General features: G+C 44.6%; 1 protein-coding gene across 2 annotated transcripts in view; it reads right to left on the bottom strand.

Moving 5' to 3' along the window:
- The window catches only part of LOC309566332 (signal transducer and activator of transcription 5B), a 517,032-nt gene that overhangs the window by 400,469 nt on the left and 102,955 nt on the right, over nucleotides 1–13,608 (bottom strand). The window contains exon 2 of one of the 2 annotated variants that reach the window (XM_082271444.1): nucleotides 8,867–8,941. The exons of the other annotated variant lie outside the window; for it this stretch is intronic. The gene's annotated coding sequence lies outside the window, so the exon portion shown is untranslated. The remainder of the gene's footprint in view (nucleotides 1–8,866; nucleotides 8,942–13,608) is intronic. 2 annotated transcript variants of the gene reach the window in all.

Genomic DNA, 13,608 nt, shown 5'->3' with positions numbered 1-13,608 from the left:
CAGAGCCGTACCGTACCGTTCGGTTCCATGCAGTGGAAAAGCAAACCTATACCGTACCGTACCGAACCGTTCCGACCCTATACCATGCGGTACCAGCAGTGGAAAAGCACAAAAGCGTGCCGAACCGGTACGGTTCCATGCAGTGGAAAAGCGCCATTAGACAACAAAATCTTAACAAGAATTCAACTACAGGTGAATCTAATTATTCATTAAATAGGTGTCCAACAGACATTTGATTATAAAAGGGCATTACTTAAAGAAAACCCCTTCCCATTTCATGCTGTCAGCAATGGCACTACATGGAAGAGAAATGTCACAAGATCTGAGAAAGAAAATAATTTCTTTGCACAAGAAAGGGGAATGGCTACAAGAAGATCAGCAAAGCTATTCTTATTGTCCACAGAAGTTGCACCTCGACAGCAGAGTCTTCTGATGAGAAGGCTTGAAGAAAATCACCATGCAAGTTCACTGCAGTTAGCTAAAGAAGTAGAAAGCCAAATTGGGGTGATTGTTTCCCATAACATTACGGCGTACACTGCAGAGTAATGGCATGCATTGGTGATGAAGGAAGCCTCTCCTAAAGCCCATGCACAAAAAGGCATGCCTAGAATTTGCCAGGGCCAATGCTGAAAAAGATCATAACTACTGGGACTTTGTACTCTGGAGTGATGATCATGAATCCAATATAAATGTTTTTTGAACTAATGGCTTCAAAACTGTATGGCATTGCAAAGGTACGGAGTACAAAGAAAAATGCATAGTGCCTACAGTGAAACATGGTGGTGGCAAAGATCCAAAACACACATCTAAGGCCACTGTTGCATTTCTGAAGAACCGGGTGAATGTAATTCAGTGGCCAAGTATGTCTTTTGATCTGAACCCCAACACCTATGGGAAATTCTGAAGTGACAAGTTAAGCATCACTCTCCATCCAGCATCCAGGCTCTAAAGTGGTCGTTCTTGAAGAATGGAAAAAGATAGATGTTGCAATATGCCACCAACGTGTTCTAGAAGATTTGGTGTTGTCCTTCTAATGCCCCATACACACGTACAGATTATCTGCAGACTTTTGTCTGCAGACTTACCAAAACAATATAATATGAGGTCAAACCTAAACACTTTCAATTTGTATGCAATCCGGCAGGCCCTTGCACTACATAGAAAAGGTAAGTCTGCAGACAAAAGTCTGCAGATAATCTGCACGTGTGTATGGGGCATAAATCATGGAGTTCATACAAAATACTAGATGTAGTAGTTTTTGCTGTGGGGTGTATTCATTTTTGCATCAACTAATTTGATTAAAACTTAAGATTTTGTATTCCAAGTTATATTAACCTTACTTTCTTGTAAGCTAAACAAATGTTCTATAAAACTTAGTTGGTAATCAAACCTGTCCTGACAGGACCCCGCTGCACAGCCATTTACTGGGAAGCTCAGTGTGCTGCTTTTTCACCTCCCCTCAGCTCAAAGGGAATGTGATCACAAAATGGGGGAAAAAAAAAACTGGATTTTTGTCTTACCGTAAAATTCTTTTCTCTAAGGTTCACTGACAGACACAGCTTCAGACCATTGGCTTATGCTCTCGCTCTCTAAGAGTAGGATTAGGCAAAAATCTTTCTGGTTACGTCTCTGGGGTAGTCCCAGAGGGTATACCATCACTTCCTGCTGTAGGACTCCAGTCTGTTAACAAGCATTGTCAGAAGAACAAATAACTTAACTCCCCAACAGAGGGGCAGGTGCTGTGTCTGTCAGTGATCCTCAGAGAAAAGGATTTTACGGTAAGACAAAAATCTAGCTTTCTATTTCGTTCACTGACAGCCACAGCTTCAAGTCTTCAGGCCATTGGGATGTCCCAAAGCAGTGTCAATATGAGGGGTGGGAAAAAAAACACAGCAAAACACAGAATTCCCAAGAAGGCTAAACATAGCCAACCAGGTAACATCAGTAAAAAACAATTCCCGTAAAGTATGGACCACACCCCTGTGTAATTCAAAACCAAGGATAGAAGAAATGTGGGGTTTTTAAGGCTCAAATGAGGTGGTCAATTCATTCAACGCCACACAAAAATAAAGTTAAAAAGCATATTTATGAATTAATTAATATAAAAAGGCATAAAGACAATATGCCTAAAAGACACACATACATATAACAAATATAAATAAAAATTTGAGGAACACAAGGTAGGTAACCAGATGGTGGAGTCTCAATCAAAAGGATGGATATGTTCCCTGTGGCTGCACGTCCAGATTTGACAGATCGGATGTCAGCGGACAGGTTTCCGCTGACATCCGATGCCCCATAGAGATGCATGGGGCATCCGTTCAGATCCGCCCGAAAAACGGACAGGCGGATCTGAACGGTCCGCCTGTGTGAAAGGTCAGTGATCCTCAGAGAAAAGGATTTTACGGTAAGACAAAAATCTAGCTTTCTATTTCGTTCACTGACAGCCACAGCTTCAAGTCTTCAGGCCATTGGGATGTCCCAAAGCAGTGTCAATATGAGGGGTGGGAAAAAAAACACAGCAAAACACAGAATTCCCAAGAAGGCTAAACATAGCCAACCAGGTAACATCAGTAAAAAACAATTCCCGTAAAGTATGGACCACACCCCTGTGTAATTCAAAACCAAGGATAGAAGAAATGTGGGGTTTTTAAGGCTCAAATGAGGTGGTCAATTCATTCAACGCCACACAAAAATAAAGTTAAAAAGCATATTTATGAATTAATTAATATAAAAAGGCATAAAGACAATATGCCTAAAAGACACACATACATATAACAAATATAAATAAAAATTTAAGGAACACAAGGTAGGTAACCAGATGGTGGAGTCTCAATCAAAAGGATGGATATGTTCCCTGTGGCTGCACGTCCAGATTTGACAGATCGGATGTCAGCGGACAGGTTTCCGCTGACATCCGATGCCCCATAGAGATGCATGGGGCATCCGTTCAGATCCGCCCGAAAAACGGACAGGCGGATCTGAACGGTCCGCCTGTGTGAAAGGGGCCTAACAGGGAAAGGAAGAACCTGACCCTTAATGGAGCAGGCCTGCACCACTGTCTGCCTGATCCACTTGGAAATGGTGGCAGCAGATGCGGCCTGCCCCTTACGAGGTTCATTCGTAAGAACAAACAAGGAATCAGATTTCCTAATCGGTTCAGTCACCGCCAGGTACACCCGAATCGTCCTAACCACATCTAAGGAATGAAAAGCAGTTTCCTTAGGGTGTTTAGGCTTAGGACATAGGGATGGTAGCACAGTCTTCATTCAAATGAAACCCCGAGACAACCTTAGGAAGGAATGCCTGACAGGGTCGCAACACCACTTTGTCCCTATGAATCACCAGGTAAGGTGACTGACAGCACATCGCAGCCAACTCTGACTGCGACGTGCGCAAGTAATGGCTACCAAGAAAGCCACCTTTTGCGACAGAGTGAGCAGAGGAATCTCTCAAATATTTTCAAAGGGAGGCCTTTGAAGCACCGACAGAACCAAATTGAGATCCCACAGAGGTACCAGGGATCGCACCGGAGGAGCCAAAAGGAGAACTCCCTGCACAAAAGTGTAAACCAAGGACTTCGCCGCCAACAGCCTTTGGAAAAAAATAGCCAAGGTGGAAATCTGGCCCTTGATGGTGCCCAGAGCCAAACGTTGATCCCCACCCAATTGTAGAAACTCCCAACAGGCGAGACACAGAAAAGGAGCGGGGAGAAAGCCCCCGCGACTCACACCTAGTAAAGTATGCCTTCCAAACTCTATGATAAACCTTCCTGGAAGTAGATTTCCTAGCATTCAACAGTGTAGAACTCACCAACGTCAACGACCCTCTTTCAGCACCTGGCTTATAGCCAGGGCGTTAAAGCCAGCGACCTTAAAGCAAGATGGAAGATTGGTTCCTGAGACAGAAGATCTTCCCTTAGAGGAAGCTTCCAAGGGATGTCTGCTACCAGCCTTACCTGCGTACCAAGACCTGGTAGGCCAGTCTGGTGCCACCAGAATAACTGAAATTCCTTCTACCTCGATTCTGCGTTGTATTGGAGGAAAGGCATAAATCAGACGATACTGACTAGGGAGCGACCTTTATCGGTTTTTCATTGCCGATACAAATATTTTGGCCATCGCATATCGGCCAATATGGGCCGATATTTTGTACATTTAAAGTTTTGAAAAATAAAGACAATTTTTGACACAAATCTGGTACTGAACATTTTAATATTTGTTTAATGTTTAATGGCTGGCTTGCCGGCACCCTGTGGTGGGTGGCTGGCTGGCACCCTGTGGTGGGTGGCTGGCTGGCACCCTGTGGTGGGTGGGTGGGTGGCTGGGTGGCTGGCACAGGGCCTGTGGGTGGCTGGCTGGTACAGGGCCTGTGGGTGGCTGGCTGGTACAGGGCCTGCAGGCTGGCTGGCCCCCATAGCCTCAGCACTGCATCTTCCTACAATAAAATGGCCACCAATGAAAACTCTAAGGGGAAACAAAAAAAAACGTGGCTGCTGGACTACATAAACATGGCCACTGAAGCCGGGAATACAGAGACCACGGCAAAATGGAGGCAGCAGGGGGCGCTGCACGGGACCCTGGGTCCCACTGGACCCCAGGGAAAAATTCACAGACCCCAGGAGGGTACCCCCCCCCACCCCCCGCATCACCCAGGTAAGGACACCCCCTACAGGGGCAACACCCACCGCTCTAGTCCAGTACCATGCAGGGGGGAATAGGGGACAGGTGAGGGCACAAACTTAAAGGGGGAACCCAGCAAAGGAGAAGCGGGAACACAAAGGGGAGTAAGGACACAGGAGGGCCTACCATCCCCAGGGGGGGGGGGGGGGGCCGCGACCACCCCAGCAATTCCCCAGGAAAGGAGGGGGGACACAACTCACCATACCACGAGTTCACATACTTTTTCCACCTGTACTGTGAATGTTTACATGGTGTGTTCAATAAAAACATGGCAACATTTCATTCTGTGTGTGTTATTAGTTTAAGCAGACTGTGACTGTCTAAACTAATAACACACAAAGATGATGATGATCAGATCACATTTTATGACCAATTTGTGCAGAAATCCATATCATTCCAAAGGGTTCACATACATTTTCTTGCAGCTGTATATGCAAACCTCGACTTTTTCCGGTAAAACAATGTTTGGCCCCACCCTCACCTCCGAAGCATTCATATTCGCTCCTTACTGTAAAAGGCAGCATAAATGAAGGTTTGGGAAGTGAAAGGATACATGGCCAAGCACAACTTACACAGGGAAATTGCAAACTTGAGCTGAACAAAAAAAAAATCTCAGGACCGGTTTATATAGCAGTGTCTGTTTGCACAGCACTTTACAAAATAAAGGGAGACAATACCGTTACAGTACAGTTCAAGGCAAGGTCCATGCTCTTGAAAACTTACAATTTAAAAATGCTGTCAATACAGTTTTTTTATTTTTCATCATATTCCTGCATTGAATTGCCAGGTTCATGACAGGTTTACATTAAATGCATGCCATAACTATACAATGCGCGTTTGTTTCTGTTGAGAAACCCTGTACATTTATACATTATTTAGGTAAGCCACAGACACAAACAAAAGGATGATCAAGCAAACATACTTGTGACCTTGTTTTCAGACTTTCAACCTAGCAGCAGCCAGCAAGTTTCACTATCACTAATCTGACTTTGGAAATCACATCAGCAAAAGCTTCCTGACATCTGCTGATCCACCCTTTCTCCAGCAACTGCAGCAGAGATGCCTCATCTCCCACACAGCAAACGACGTATGCTCACTCCTCTGCTCACTAACAGTTCACATAACTCATAAAGAGCAAGCAATTGCTGCAGTATATACAGGTGCATCTCATAAAATTATAATAAACAAAAAGTTGATTTCAGCAATTCAATTCAAAAAGTGACACTCCTATTTTATATAGATGGGTTACACACAGAGTGATATATTTCCAACATTTCCTTCTTTTAATTTTGAGGACTATGGCTTACAGCTAGTGAAAACCCAAAATTCAGTATCCCAGAAATATAGATTACACAAGACCAATAAAAAAAAAAAAAAAAAAAAAAACGTTTTTTTTTTTTTTTTAACTTACTGTAAAATCCCTTTCTCTGAGTTCATTGACAGACACAGCGCTCCATATTCAGAACCATAGGGTCATATTGCCCCTTACAGGAGTAGGACACGAGGCAGGAAAAACTAAATTTGGCTGCGACTATGGGCAGTCCTAGCTGGTATAAATCCCCCTCTCTGCTAAAAGCCTCCAGTTTAACAAGCAATATCAGAAGTATCACAAAAAAACTCCATAGAGGGGTGGGTGCTGTCAATGAACTCAGAGAAAGGGATGTTACGTTAAGTAACAAAAATCCCATCTTCTCTCTCATTCATTGACGGACACAGCGCTCCATATTCAAGACCTTGCATTTTCCAACATGACAATGCCAGACCACATGCTGCATCAATTACAACATCATGGCTGCGTAGAAGAAGGATCCGGGTACTGAAATGGCCAGCCTGCAGTCCAGATCTTTCACCCATAGAAAACATTTGGCACATCATAAAGAGGAAGATGCAACAAAGAAGACCTAAGACAGTTGAGCAACTAGAAGCCTGTATTAGACAAGAATGGGACAACATTCCTATTCTTAAACTTGGGCAACTTGTCTCCTCAGTCCCCAGACATTTGCAGACTGTTATAAAAAGAAGAGGGGATGCCACACAGTGGTAAACATGGCCTTGTCCCAACTTTTTTGATATGTGTTGATGCCATAACATTTAAAATCAATTTATTTTTCCCTTAAAATGATACATTTTCTCAGTTTAAACATTTGATATGTCATCTATGTTGTATTCTGAATAAAATATTGAAATTTGAAACTTCCACATCATTGCATTCTGTTTTTATTTACAATTTGTACAGTGTCCCAACTTTTTTGGAATCGGGTTTGTATAATAAAGAAATATTGCACACGAAATTGCAGTCCCAGGACCAACTGGTCCTCCAGCTCAATGTAAGCAGGGGGAAACTGCTCACTACCCAGACAGTGGCGCAAAAGTTTTGCCAGAGCCAGAGTCACAGTCAGAGTTTGGGACACCAGGGCAGTGGCCAGGATGGGCCGCAATGCCAAACCAGCAATAGTAAACATGTTGCGGGCCACAGACTGCTTTTCTATCAGCCGGGCCTTTAAAAGCTGGGGATTCCCCCACTGGAATCATGATTGCCTTATTTAACCTGGAAACAGGAGGGTCCAGTTTGGCATTTCATTGTAGTTCTTACAGGAACAGAAAATATTAAAAGAAGGAAAAAAATTCCATTTGAAAAGGAAAATGCCAGGACCAGAGATCCCAGCAAGAAACTAGGTCTTTACTCCTGACTAGGCAGAAAAAAAACGGAGTGCCTATAGCAGGAAGTGGGAGTATAACCCCTGGGACTGCCCCATAGGTGTGGTAACGTTTTTTCCTGCCTAGTGTCCTACTTCTGTAGGGGGCAGCATAACCCAATGGTCAGGAACATTCTGGAGCTGTGTCCATCAACGAACGAAAGAGATGCTGAATTTTGTGTTTTTACTAACTGTAAGCCATGTTCATTAAATTAAAAGAAAGAAATGCTTGAAATATATCACTCTGTGTGTAATAAATCTATATAAAATATAGGAGTTTCACTTTTTGAAATTACTGAAAGAAATTTATTTGATGAAATTCTAATTCTGTGAGATGCACCTGTACACTGGAGTACTGAAGCATGGGTGTCCATGATTGTGACAGCTTTTTTGATGTTAAAGCATGCACATTGAGTAAACACCCTACTGTTCTCTTAGCACAGTGTTCCCCCTGGAGACATGATGTCACAATATTCAGAAGACGTACCAGTCTTTCCTGATCAACTGTGCAGAGCACAGAAACAGCCAAATTAAACATGGCTTGCTTTGCACTTACCCCATTAAACTTGGCATACAAGGTGAGCAAAAGCATGTTAAGAATACGATCTCCCAGAAAGCAACACAAGCCAATCACCTGAGGAGTGTATACAGCCAGTCATCACAGTAAAGCCTCGCACGCAACACTACTTTTTTTTTTTTAAACAAAAAAAAAAAAACAGACAGCTCAGGTTGGAGCTGCTGTACTAACAATCCGATGTTACTACAGCAATCTCCCCTGCTGAGCTATTGTGTTCTGGGGCCGTCTGAACACTGGTCAGCGCTTCCAGCTATTGGCTGAGAACTGATAGGGAGGAACTAGCCGGCAGACCTTTTTCGGTCATGAGCCTTTGACATTGATTGGCCGACCCGCCGGCTTCTGTCGGACCGGCTGCTATACACACAGGCCAAATGTCGGCCAGTTTCTATTGAACTTCCCAATAATCGACCCACGTGTACTAGGCTTTAGCCCGTCCTTCACAGATACAGCCAATAAGGCCAAGTATATGAATAATAGTAAATCTTGCAAAAGACTATGGATGTTATTTAATAATAGGAAGAAGCTACTAACACTTTCACATTTCCATACAAATGTATCCAATAATAAATTAAATCAGTGTGCCACTCTAAAAAACCTTAACCAATGGTGTAAACGCAAAACCTATCTTAGTGCATACAATAAAATGTGAAAAAAAAAAAAAAAACATAAAATAAAAAAATATAAAAAAACTAAATTATTATTTTCTTATTTTTACTAATTTATGACATTTATTTTTAAAAAATTAAGATTTCTTGTATACACTAAGATAGATTTTATGTTAACGCCCTTGGCTAAGGTTTTTTTTAGCGCGACACATTGATTTGATTTACAATAAGGCAAAGTATTGTCATTACAAGGCTACACGAACAGAATAATCATACAATGTAGCCAAAAATGGCCATTTTAGTTACCTTTTTTCCCCGCCCGAGATCTTCCCCTAGGACCTAGACCTTTCTTCACCGATGTTGCTGTCAATACCACTTGATCTGTAATATAAAACAAAGGAAATGTCAAGATTCTTCAATTTTGTTTGCTTCTCTGAACTAAGTGCTGCTAGATGATGCGGATGGGTTTCTGGTTATCGTGCAGCCGGGAAAATGGATGCAGGAATAAAGTGCATTCTATTTGTCCCCATCGGTCACAGTGACCTCTCATGAAAAGTCCTCTGGTTATTGGGACACATAATCACTAATCAAAACACCACCTAAAACAATGTGTAACCTATAGAAAATAATGTTTGGTTGTTATGAATAGAGATCGACCGATTATCGGCAACAACGATATATCGGGGGCTGATACGCACTTTCCCCGATATATCGGAATCGGCCCCTGAGGTTACCGATATTGCCGATATTTAGGGAAAGTGCATGTCCTGGGGTGATGCCTGCAGCTAGAGGCATCGCCTCAGTACCGGTGCCCATAGCCGACGGTCGGCTGACTTGTAATGACAACCGATGCGGCTGAGAAGCCGCTCGGCTGTCATTACAAGGAGCGGGAGGGGACGTCGCCCCCTCCCACTGCATTCCATGGCTCACCTGGGTCTCCCAGTATCCCTGCCGCAAGTGCACATGTGCTGGTCTCCATGTAAAAAACCCGGAAGTGATGTCATGACATCACTTCCGGGTACTCGGCACCGAATTAAAAAAACTGACAGCATTCAAAACAGCCAAACTTGGCGTTTTGAATGCTTTTTAGTGCCGAGGAGGGTTTTGGGGTCTTTTAGACCCCCAGATCCCTCCACAAGGTGTACCTTTAGAAAAAAAAGAAATTTACATGTCCAAAAATATCAGCCGATACCGATATCCGATGACCAAAATATCGGTATCGGCATTAAAAAAACGATTTTGGTCGATCACTAGTTATGAATGATCCCAAAAGCATCTCTAACTAGTCAAAATAATATGTAACATACAAATATGCAGATCATCATATAAATAATAAAATATTAGGTCTACTGGGAGCTGATTTTCAGTCCTGGAAGAATGCAGGCAGGTCAATCCACCAGTTTTCTACGCATTAGATATTTTGACAGAGTTGCCTTATTACAAGGGATGTTTACATGGTTCTGTACCAGCCAGCCACAAGCACTGTATCAGCGAGCCAGCCAGCCACCCAAAGGCCCTGTAACAGCCAGCCAGCAACCCACAGGCCCTGTACCAGCCACCCACAGGCACTGTACCAGCCACCCACAGGCCCTGTACCAGCCACCCACCCACAGCCCCCTGTGCCAGCCACCCACCCAACACAGGGTGCCAGCCAGCCAGCCAGCCACCCACCACAGGATGCCAGACAGCCACCCACAGACAGGGTGCCAGACAGCCACCCACAGACAGGGTGCCAGCCAGCCAGCCACCCACAGATTAGGTGCCAGACAGCCAGCCACCCACAGGCCCTGTACCAGCCAGCCACAGGCACTGTACTAGCCAGTCGCCCACAGGCCCTCTACCAGCCAGCCGCCCACAGGCACTGTACCAGCCAGCTGCCCACAGGGTGCCAGCCAGCCAGCCACCACAGGGTGCCAGCCAGCCACCACAGGGTGCCAGCCAGCCAGCCACCCACCACAGGGTGCTAGCCAGCCAGCCACCCACCACAGGGTGCCAACCAGCCACCCACCACAGGGTGCCAGCCAGCCAGCCACCACAGAGTGCCAGCCAGCCACCCACCACAGGGTTCCAGCCAGCCACCCACCACAGGGTGCCAGCCAGCCAGCCATCCACCACAGGGTACCAGCCAGCCAGCCATCCACCACAGGGTGCCAGCCAGCCAGCCATCCACCACAGGGTGCCAGCCAGCCATCCACCACAGCGTGCCAGCAAGCCACCCACCACAGCGTGCCAGCAAGCCACCCACCACAGGGTGCCAGCATTAAACAAAAATTAACATGTTCAGTACCAGATTTGTGTCAAAAATTGTCTTTATTTTTTAAAACTTTAAATGCACAAAATATCGGCCCATATTGGCAGATACCGATACGTTGTGACCAAAATAATTGGTATCAGTATCGGCCCTGAAAAAAACATATCGTCTATCCCTAACGCATACATACGCCGCGCCCGCATATGTGAACGCCGTTCAAACCACACATGTGAGGCATCACCAAAAACGTTTGAGAGAGCAATAATTCTAGCTCAAGACCTCCTCTGTAGCTCCAAACCTGTACAAATTTTTTGAGCGTCGCCTATGGAGATTTTTAAGTAGCAATGTTTGTCGCCATTCTACAAGTGTACGCAATTTTAAAACATAACATGTTCGGTATCAATTTACTTGACTAAACATCATTTTTCACATTATAAAAACAAGCAGCAACGAGAGCCATTAGCACCTGCTACTGTCAATCACAGCCTGTGAGAAGGTAGCAGGGGGAAGGGCCGAGCCGCACTGTGTGTCTCAACAGAAGCACATAATGTGGAAGGAATCGAGCCCCCATGAGTATTCCCATAGCAAGCCGCTTGCTATGGGGGTACAGTGAAGGCTGGAGAAACCAGAAGCATTGGTGGGGGCCCTAGAAGAGGAGGATCTGACTGATCTGTACAAAACCATTGCATTAAAAGTTTATTTATAAAAAAAAAAGAAAATTAAATGATTACAAATCACTTTAAGGGCTCTGTGCAGGGAAGATCAGCATCTGAACCAAGAGAAGCTAAAGCAAGAGAAGGAAAGCCAAGATCCAACCCAGCAAAAAGGAGTGAGGGAGAAGCCCAAAAGGCCCACAAAACGCGTCGTCGGCCAGAGTATCCCGAGACCATGCCACAAACCTCTGTATCTTCCATGGAATGTGTACAGCAGAGAGGGTTGGAACGATCGTTCTGCCTACCTTAGAATGTCGGCTACTTCCTGATCCGCCAGAACACTTGTGCCCCCCTGGTGATTGACATAGGCCACGGCCATTGCACTGTCAAATTGAATTCGTACCGGTCACTCCTGAAGACGAATTTCCAATAATCCAGACAAAGACTAATCGCCAGTCTGGACTCTTCCCGAATCCAGACTCCCTGAGCACAAGCTGTGCCGAGGACATCTCCCCACCCGAACAAACTGGCATCCGTGGTGACAACCGCCCAGTACAGGGGGAGAAGGATTTCCCTGTCGAAAGTCCGGGGAACGACGCTACCTCTAGAGACTGTGGATTCTTGTCCCATTTCACTAGAATGTTTTTGCAGAGATCTCGTGTGAAACTGTGCAAACGGAACCGCCTCGAAGGTAGACCCTACCAGGCCCAGCACCTGCATGCAAGCTCGGAAGGATGACCGTTTGCTGGACAACAGAAGCTGAATTGTTTTCTGCAATTTCTGGAGTTTTCCAGAGGAAACAACACTCTAGCTGATAAAAGGATCAGGTATGACCAGCGCTATGGTGCATGTGAATGTAACTGTCAGGTGTGAGCTGCCACCAACCTACCCCTGGGAGTCCAGGGATCCAAGAGATTAAAATAAGAACCAGTGTTGGTATATGGCACTACCTGCTCAAGGGAATTAGGGGTAAAGTGCCAAACAGTGCAGTATGTACAAGAGTGTGGGCTAGAATATAAATCCAACATAATTCCAAATAATCAAAGGTGATTTCATCAATTAACACTCATAATGCCATACAGTAAAAGTTTAAACAATAAATAATTTTATCAAAGTGCACCGTGCCGGGTGAGATGCTTGTTGGGCTTGTACCAGTGCACTTACCAAGTGCTGAGTGCTAGTGCAAGTGCAGATAAACAGCTGATAACGAAATAAATAAAAGAACAGTGCCCAAAGGTGTGATATTGAGACTTTATTAACTGATAAAGTGCTTACTGTGGTGTAGATATATACAGTGATGCCCCTACCCAGGGGGTGTAGGTAACAGACAAAGGATGCCCCATAGTGTAGTGCTGTGTGTCAAGCAGTGCAATCTGATTGCTTCCGGTGATTTAACCAGTTACGGCGCGGGTGCTTAAGTGTGCATTCCTCGCTGACAAGTGATCATCCAAACTGAGTTATTCTGCACTCGTTTTTCCTTACCACAACATACTACACTATGGGGCATCCTTTGTCTGTTGTTTGAGCCTACTAGACCCGACGGACTTCTTGGAGGCAAAACATAGCCCACCCAGCTACGGACACCCAGGACGCCCAGGACCTATTGGAACTAAATAGACCCGAGCCAGTACCCCTGTTGCCTAGTGGGGGGCCACAGGTATAGGCACATTAAGCACCCGCACCGTAACTGGTTAAACATCACCAGAAGCAATCCGATTGCACTGCTTGACACACAGCACCGGCAGTGATCTCCCTATTCCATTTTCATCTCCCTTTTTTGTTATTACCTTTAATTTAAATACCCTATGAGAACATTATTTGATTAGCACTTCTAACACTGTTACCTACACCCCCTGGGTAGGGGCATCACTGTATATATCTACATCACAGTAAGCACTTTATCAGTTAATAAAGTCTCAATATCACACCTTTGGGCACTATTATTTTATTTTTTTCGTTATCAGCTGTTTAGCTGCACTTGCACTAACACTCAGTACTTGGTAAGGGCACTGGTACATGCCCAACAAGCATCTCACCTGGCACGGAACACTTTGATAAAATTATTATTTATTTTTTAAACCTTTACTGTATGATATTATGAGTGTTGATTGATGAAATCACCTTTGATTATTTGGAATTATGTT

The sequence above is a fragment of the Pelophylax lessonae genome (genome assembly GCF_965119305.1).
Source record: "Pelophylax lessonae genome assembly, chromosome: 11".
NCBI lineage: Eukaryota > Metazoa > Chordata > Amphibia > Anura > Ranidae > Pelophylax > Pelophylax lessonae.
The sequence above is the reverse complement of the archived record's forward strand: the minus strand, read 5'-3'. Positions and strand labels throughout refer to the sequence as shown.